Source organism: Pholis gunnellus (assembly GCF_910591455.1).
Source record: "Pholis gunnellus genome assembly, chromosome: 4".
Lineage (NCBI taxonomy): Eukaryota > Metazoa > Chordata > Actinopteri > Perciformes > Pholidae > Pholis > Pholis gunnellus.
Genome location: NC_136530.1, coordinates 21751277 through 21760704, shown reverse-complemented (window position 1 = coordinate 21760704; position 9428 = coordinate 21751277).

Here is a 9428-nt window from a genome sequence, read left to right as displayed (position 1 = left end):
CTCTGTGCATATGGAACAGAAAGATAACAGGGATGCACTTAGAGAAAAGCAGCCGAGCTGATGCTCTTATCTCTACGCAAAGTGAAGGGAAAAGGCTCGAGGCAACTTTAAAAGTGTTTGGGGGCTGAAAGCAGAGAGGCGCGTATACCATGTAATTAGTGTAAGGAAAACACATTTGGTATGTACACAACATCCATATTTCACAGTATTCTCTCCTTCTGATAGCAGCACTCCTCACTTGAAATATCAAATGAATTAGCTGTGACACTGTAAGATCTCTCTTTAAATGAGTTCCCCCCGCGGTTGTAATCTGACAAGCGAAACCACATGAGGTTCATTAAAACTTTATGGGCGATAGAGCTGTTTGCTGCATCTCCATTCTATAGATTCGGCTTCACTTTGGCAGCAGGCACAGAGTCTGTGTTGCTGTGAGCGTCATCAGAGCACAAGAGAAACGAGTGTTATCCCCACAAAGCCTGCTCCCACTGCAGCTCCACGCAGAAAGTACCTTTACCCAGTTAGTAAACCTTTCAGGTACTTGTATTTTACTTCTATTTTATGCTACATTAAACTTCTACTGCACTATATTTCTCCTTTTAAAACATGTAGCAGGCCTTGTGCAGGGTTCGTGACAAACTGATGTTTCTTTGCAAGTGTACAAATAATTGAACTCTCAGCAGTTCTGCCATTTTTAACATATTACTGAAAAAGAAAACTTTCAGAGATTGTTTACCGTAACCAGCAACCTACCAGCATATTGACAAATTATTGACATCAATTTACATGCAGAACAGGTTTTATTTAATATATTATCTGAATTAAATACAGGCAAATATACTTTACATTGTCTTTTAGTTGAAGTCGGGGGAGATGGATTTGCCCCGAGTTCACACTGTCTGGAAAGGCTGCATTACATCATTGGTCAGTCAGGTTGTATTTCCCCCCATTGGCTGTTATTCTATCAAAATGAAAAGGCGCGGCGATGTTTCAGCAGGTAACATCTTTGACCAATCATGTGATTCACTTCCTCAACACGTATGCGGTTGCTGTGCAACAAGTCTGTTGCAAACGTTGCAAACGAAAACAACTGCCTACTCTCAAATACTGCACTCATTTCCCTCCAAACTGCAAATTAGTGCATGTAGTTGCATGAGATGCAACGCTAGGTCTAGTCTGTTACCAGTGTAAACCATTGCACTCCACTGTGCAAGTGACTGAAATAAGACAAAAACACTTGAATTTATTCAATTAAAGCAGTCTGACTCATCTGATTAAACTCAAACATATAGCTACACCATGTCATATCATATTCTACTTCAGTATGCTTTAAGAAAAAAAATTATCATATCTTTTTCTTAAAACGACCTCACCGTACATAAGGAAGTTGAATTTCGCTTCATCTCATCTGGTGAGTGGCATGCCTCTGTGGATGGTGATGTCGCACGAACGATCCACCACTTTGATCCGGAGTGAAATAGCGTTACATAATGTTTTTGATGTTTGTCTAAAGTCAAGCCTGTATTAAACATGCATGGATGCCCCTTACCGATAAGTGCATGGATTTTATTTTATTAATTTGTTTAGCTCCGTTAGCTCTATAGCTTTTAAGCCCGGGATCCACTCTACGTTTCCACGAGCCACATTGCTCATCCCGATGTGCAAGATCCTCAATCACATGCCTTTAGGAGCTCTGTGAGCCGTCCCTACGGTTCCACAGACACTTTCGGTTTTATTTTTCCCCACTATGCATTGCTATTGCAAAAGCACCTCCTCCGTCGTAGCAGATGCAATGCACAAAGCTTCTTTTATCTTTAGCAGGGAAACATTTGTATTTTGAGTGTAAACTGTCAGAAGTTGTCCCTCCTGACGCCTGCAGGGCTTTGTCGTCTCACTACGGAGGAACAAAGTCAGAAATCTTTCCAAGCGTCTGTGGTGCAGTTTTAAGGCATTTTATGTGCTGCAGCTATTTAAACATTAAGACTGTATTAAAGTTGTACTGCATGTCGGAGAGTGGAGGGGAGGGGGTATCTGGAACTGTCATACATACATGGAAGGAGAAAGGATGAAGTTATGGAACTCAGCTTGGCCTCATAATTTGCTCTCAGCTCCTTTTAGTAATGCTTCACTGCTTGTGTATTAAAATATAATTAAATATGAATCGAAAAAGGGTTGAGTTTGACTATTAAAGTGTCCGTCTCTCTGAAAAGGAGGAATATATACCTGACATGTGGAATATATGTTAAGTATGCTACATTCTCCCTTGTCTTATTTCTCTCTCTCCCTTTTTCTTTCATCTCGATGTTTTTTAAGAAGGCGGTGCACATAGAAGCAGCGGATACACGTGTTAACGTCTGTCATCGCGTCTGTTCCAAATGTCTAAAAAGATCCCTGCTCTATGCGTGTTTTTATATGGTTGGAATAACAGAACTTGAACTGGATTTTCTTTCCATGAATGGGTATAATATAATATAATATAATATAATATAATATAATATAATACAAATATCATACATGAACGAATGCATGCACATAAGAATTGACATATGAACTATACATATATATATACATTTGTGAATATAGTCACACACGCGACACTTTGCTATGAATAGCCAAAGGTTATTATACCACCCTTGTACACAGGCCCCTTAATTCCAATGAATGTAAATCTTAAAGATACAGCATACCATGATATTTCAGACAATAGTGTTCCTACAGCTGTGTGTCAACTGGTTTTTCTGAATTGGTGTGGAAGAACTCGACTGGTCTGCATAGAGCCCTGACCTCGACACCATTGGGATGAACTCGGTGTTGGACCTCACTAGTGCTCTTGTGAATGGGACCACGACCCTGCAGCAGGTTGCAAACATCTGGTGGAAAGACTGAATGTTATGCAGCGTATCAACTCCCATCAAATGTTCAACATTGGTTTATTGTTTGGGATTCCACATGCTTTTGTGTTTTTGCATTTATCTTCATATACGGTGTTTGTGTTGTTTTCGGGGGCTTAGAAGAGACGCGTGCCACCTCCCACGCAGCGGTATGCTGTAGGCGAACTGAAAAGAGCAATCCGATGCAACTGCCAGAGTGCACGGGAGACACCGCTGCGACTGCCACACACACTCAAAGTCTGGAAACAAAGCCAATGGCAGCCCTTGCACAATCGCACCATATCATCATCATGCGTCCTAATTATGTCTGCTAAGTTCACCATAACAAAACGTACATAATTATTAAATAAATCAATTGTGTTCACCCATCAAATTTCCATTTTCAAATGACATCCAGGGTGGGGGATACTCTGATTGTCGCCGTCATTTTGGAAGCAATCAGTCTGATTGCTGCAAACATATAAACACTGTGGTGACACCTGTAATGCATAATCCTACATGATGGATGCACTGGCACTGCTAGAGGACTACTTAAATGGAATAACGAGTGTGCAGGGACCACCTCGTTCCCTCCTAAGGGACCACCTCACCCGCAGGCACAGGCGCACGCACACTGTGTCCGAAAGAACATTGATCGGCAGGCTCATTTCTTGGCATCAACATTCATGAGGTGCCTTGCAATGAGCATGTATGGGGGAATGTGGGCGTGTAGAGGGGCAGGATATGAGGCCGATCCATGTGTGAACATTTTCAAGTTCATTTTGGATTTATAAAAGAAAAATAGCGCACTGAGTTCTATAAATCGTACGAACATTTGTGTGTACTCATTTAATGTGGATCCTATGCCTTCTATTAAAAAATTACAATACCATTTTTGGGATTTGGGGATCCATCCATATTTGGGATATGCTTTTCTCTGCTACATTTTTTTTACCAAGAGTTAAAACCCTCTACCTTTTGCACATATCAATGTCAAAACTGTTTTTGACGCGCCACGAGCCTATTAATCTGAGGGAACGCTCTCATCACATAGACATCTTTCTGACTCAGTGTCAGGATGAAAGAGCTCTGGTTGGTGTGAATTCTCCCACGTTACGTACTGTGAATTCTCCTCTTTGTCTCTTTCCCCTTGGCTCACGATGACTTTCCTCGAATCGCTCTCTCTCTCCTCTCATCCCTGAGGCTTTCCTCCCCCTGCTCTCTCTCTCTCTCTTCTACTTTCTCACTAACAAGGACAAAGACTTGTTCTGCCTGCATACGAGCTGTGTGCTGACATAAAGCCATGCTTATAGTTTCTATGAGTGCTTCACGGAGCAGGGAAGAGGCACAGTCTCTGCTTACATATAAGCGGCGCAGCAGGCAACTGTGCTGTCCTGCAGAGAATCAGACTGGACAGATCGGACTCGGGCAGCAGCTGAATGATGTTCTAGAAATCCCTTTGATTGGTGCACATGTCAGTGGAAATGAGTGTTGTTATGGTCCATAAAACTCAGAATGAATGCAGTCTGAGGAGGTCGGAACGTTCTGCATGCTATTAAAGCGTGTCATTTCCTTAATCCCCTGTTACAATAATTACTGATATCTAAATAATTTGTCAGTGGCTTTCAAAATGACACACACAGTGTGAGAGTTCCTCTTCTCAAATGGTGACCAAGTCGCCAGATGATATTGTTGGCATTGTAGGCAGCTGCAAACCACTGGAAGCATTTAATATCGACATTTCTGAACAAAAAATATGCTTCATATTAACGTTCCATGCCAGCCTTGTATTACGGTTGCAGAGACGCACAATACCACGCGGTTGACACTTCAGAACAATTGGTGAGGTTTCATTTCTTGGTTATGGTAAAAAAAAAAAAAAAAAAGATCATGCTTGGGTTAAAATGATGTACAATGTAACAAAACAACGCAAGATAACGACCGAAACTACCGTAAATAAACAACGGCAACCCTTAGCGGTCTTTACATAACAAGCGTACAGTCAACTTTTACTTTTTGTTTCACACGAGACACGAACAGCGGCCTGCTGGGTAAAATGGGTCTGTTGCTCTTTATACTTTACACGTCACCTGACTGCCGGAGCACTACATTTTTCCAGATGGGTTTTCATTGGAGTTGCCTGAAAGCCCGGTGCGTACAGATGCTGAAGGGCGCATCGTGTGTCGGTATCACACATCCGAGGGTTGTGGCGAAGCGTCGGTATTTGACGCCCTTGGAATGAGGCCTGGCTGAAAAAGTCAACCCCTCCACAAAAACTCCTACTCTAGGGGCCATTTTTTGTTGCTATTGGTTCCAGTGTGCACACCTACTGTGCTGCATATTACATTCTTCACAGCGGAGGAAAACACTGGGAGGACACCAGCAAGCGCACTTTCCATGTGTTCCATTTCTGTGGGGTCTGCAGCAGCAGAGACGGTGTAGATAAGTAGGTACAGTCTTTTGGGAGAGACGGAGCAGATTTATCACCCAGGGGAGGAGAAGGAGGCTAATATAGCACAGGTGCAGTGTCGCTGCTGTGCAGAGGCTGTCCTCATATTGCTCTGACTGTTGTCCTGTCTCTCTTTGTCCTCCACTACTCGCTCTGACTCTGACACCACACCCCATCTGCTGCATTACTGCATCTTTATCTCGTTGCTCATTCCACCACTCTCACGTTCAGTCTTTTCATGCCGTCGGGCTGCTGCAAACCTCGTGAACAAAGAAAGGGTCCTTTCCCCATTGTTGACTATCTGGAAAGATCATTTTCCTCACATTTTACTGCACATTAAGGCAGTCGGACAAAATGTCAGATAACATCCACATGCCGGAACATAAATATGGTAATTGTGATGGCAGATTAACAACGCTCTCGGTTGAACGGGATCCCCTCGACTACACACACACACAAACATCACGCAGATTGACAGTGTGTGTCCTGCGCACAGACAGAGCAACATCCCAGCACTGCACCAATAAAACGGCAATGAAATCCGCAAAGACAAAGAGGGGAAGAGACGAGCATGAAGGGAGACACCAGGATAAAAATGATGGAGTGGGAGGAATGCTTGTGAATTCATAAACGACCTCTTCGGTGCAGTTTCTGACTCTTGCTGTCAGCCAGGAACATTATGGCAAAGAAGGACTTGTTATATTTTCCTCAATCCCTGGATGCCGCGTTTTTATTGTTCCATTTGCATTAGCTATAGCACCTCGAGAAGCACTCAAATCGCATTAGAGCGAAAGGAAATGAAATCAGACGCCACGTATTGATGTGTCCCCCCGAAACAGTTAATTCTGATTTATGGCAAACTCAGCACGCGCAGTCATAAATACATTCTCATCTAAAATGAAGCAGTGCTACACAGGCTCGTGAACGACTAAATGAAGTTATGTTCCAAATTGAGATGATTTGAAAAATGTAAACGACACCAACGTTGTTATCAGGTCTACAAATGACAACATCAAGCAGAAATATATTAGGGTAATTTTCAAAGCAATGCTAATAACTTTCATCGTTAACTGTCAAAATGGTAATGCCTTTTTTAGACTTGATACATTTTAATTTAGGGAATAAGAAGTTAAGATGTTATTGATCATCATGGGTAGAATGTACATGTGCAGCCGGGCAGGAATTTAATTTGTATTAAATGAATAAAACTAAATAAGAAATTGAAAGAATAATTACATTACAATACCTCAGATGATTAACATGAATTTTGCAAATAATTGTGAAAATGCAAGTCCGGCTGTGCAACTTGTTAAGAGCGTGAAACACTTTTATAGTGCATTTAGTACACATAATGTAATATCAATACAAGCATAGAGATACACAGTATGTGTGAATTACCTAAGACATTTTTAAAAGTAAGAAGAGAACAGAATATTAAAATGAAATATATTAACTATTAGATTTTAACATTATCTGAAATGTAACACAAGCTTGCAGAGCCGCTGTACTCAGCTTCATGTGTTCCTGCCTTACATGAACACTTGACTGGCAACATTTCAAAGCGAGGGGTTTCTGAGAAAATGAAGCTCATTGGTTGTTTCCTCGTTCTCTGGCAGCTGAACATCCCATTCTCCGTCTTCTACCCATCAGGTATCTTGAAACCAGATAAGAGACTGCAGAGCAACTGCATGACGAGGAGGTGTGAGGCAGACACAGACGTCTTTTTGATATTTTATTTTCCTATAAGACAGCAGTGGATGGAGGATGGAGGTGATTGCACACACCTGTGGGACTTCATCTTTTCCCTACATGTACTTTTTTTTCTTAATATTTTCACTAATCTCTGACTCCAGCCAAAGAGCCTTTCAACATTTGACCCCCGTAATTTTGCTTTTAAAACACAAAACACATCTTTATGAGGACCCCTAAAAAGCGGTTATTGCAACAAAGATATGTACTGAGAGGGACATTTCACATTTGAAAGTGAATGCTGGTTCTAAGTCACCTCAAACATATCATTGATATTTATTTACTGCACTCTCTGGTAACATATCCAACTGGCCAAAAGCTCATTTATCTGCAAGGAGGCAAAACTGATATGAATATATCTGGCTTCAATTTATAGAAATAAAACATTGTAAAACACAGATTCAAACTTCTAAAAAAAAGTAGGTTTTTATGTCATAAATTACTGTCTTGTTCTCGTTGCGTGGGATTGAAGGAAACAGTTGGAAAGAATCATGTTTACGTCTTGTAAGAGTTCATTTAAAATAATAAACAAACAGTTGTGTGATTACATATTTAGTTGTGCAAAGGTGAAAATAATACTGTGCATGGTCAGTACAGCAATATGTTCATTTCATTTTAATTGAATTGCTTTAAAGGAGAAGTTTTGAATGACTTTGAGGCTTCCAGTTTACATTACGTAAATTATATATAATAATTAACAAACACTTACTTAACACTTATTTAAATCCACGTTATTATATTGGAGTCCGAAAAAAACCTGGGTTTCCTAGAATGAAGATACTTCGATATTTAGATTAATTAAATTTACAAGTTGGACCCTCGCAACTAAAAACTTCAACGACATGAATGTGACATGAAAAAAAATCTAAAGTGAACTACAAATAGACCCTTCCTTTGTTTGCCGCCAGTTTGGCCGTTAGTCCACTTCAGAACATCCACTATTCTGCAGAGCGCGACGGATAATTCAGCATCAGATGCCGGTGGAACAAACAGGTGGAGCTCTCCACCACCTGCAGCTGCAGCGACCCGCCCACAGCAGGCCGAAACACTGATTCAGCAGCGTCTGCACTCCCCAATCACCGCGGGGAAACAGCGAGAGGCCCCACTGCAATAACAGCACATCAGGTGCCTCAGAGGAGAGAAATCAATTAACAGTAAGTCGTCTGTGGCTGCTAATGCATCCATCTTTTTTTTCTCTCCCTCATACTGCACAACCTCTCCCTGCTGCTCTCTCCATCCCACACGTCTTTCAGTTTTTACTTTGAGGAGTGGAGACAACTTCAAAGGCCAGTTGTTGTCACAGCAGCCGTCTCCCTCCTCAGGCATAAATATCCCATCAGACATGTAAAGCGAACGGAGTCTTGAATACAGTAAGCTGCTCCGACACTTTCATTAAATATTTAGTTATATAGGCAACTGTGGAGTAGAGCATGTGTGTGTGTGTGTGTGTGTGTGTATGTGAGAGACATTGTTGGAGTGTGGGAGTGTGATGTTGACAGTTGGGGGTTGAGGAGCTACGCAACAGCTACAGTATGTAACATCGAACAAAAGAGAGGAAATCAGAACAATTGGAGTGTGTGTGTGTGTGTGTGTGTGTGTGTGTGTGTGTGCGTGTGTGTGCATGAAAGTGTGTTTTGTTGTATGGTAAGTTCTGAGAACTCCATCGATATATATTATTGCACTTCCAAACAAAAAGTCCAGCGGATCAGGCTAGCTGCCCTGTGAGGATGCACTTGAGCTAAATGCTAACATCAGCATGGATGCTCACTATGACGATGCTAATGTGCTTATGTTTAGCATGCCTATCTACAATTTTTTACCATGTCCACCATCGTTAGCATGTTAGCATGCTAACAGTTGCTCATTAGCACTAAACACAAAGCACAGCTTATAGGCTGATGGGAAGGCTTTTAGTTTAGCAGGTATTTGTTCATAAACCAAGATGTTGGGCACAGAATGAAAAGTTGTATAAAGTGTTGGAATGTTGTTGTAATATCTGTACGTGGCTCTCGAACAACACTATCTGCCGCTGCCAGAGTTGTGCCAAAACTAACACTGACGATGGATGTGTTAGAAAACCTAGAAGAACGTCCCAGATAATATCCTAAACATACTCTTTGTATGTCTTTACAACCGTTCACCTTAGGAACCAAGCAGGCCTGCCAAAACTTGACATTTTTCAGCGTGTAGGTAGCTAGCTTCCAGGGTTGTTGTTTCCTGTAACACATCTGGGATTTCGGAAACGGTAACACGCAGAGAGCCAACGGGGAGAAGAGTTCTAGCTGACATAGGCTGCAAGAGGAAGGCTTATCCTGAGAGTCAGTCTAGGACCAAAGTTGGGGACCAGCTGACATTGCCAACCC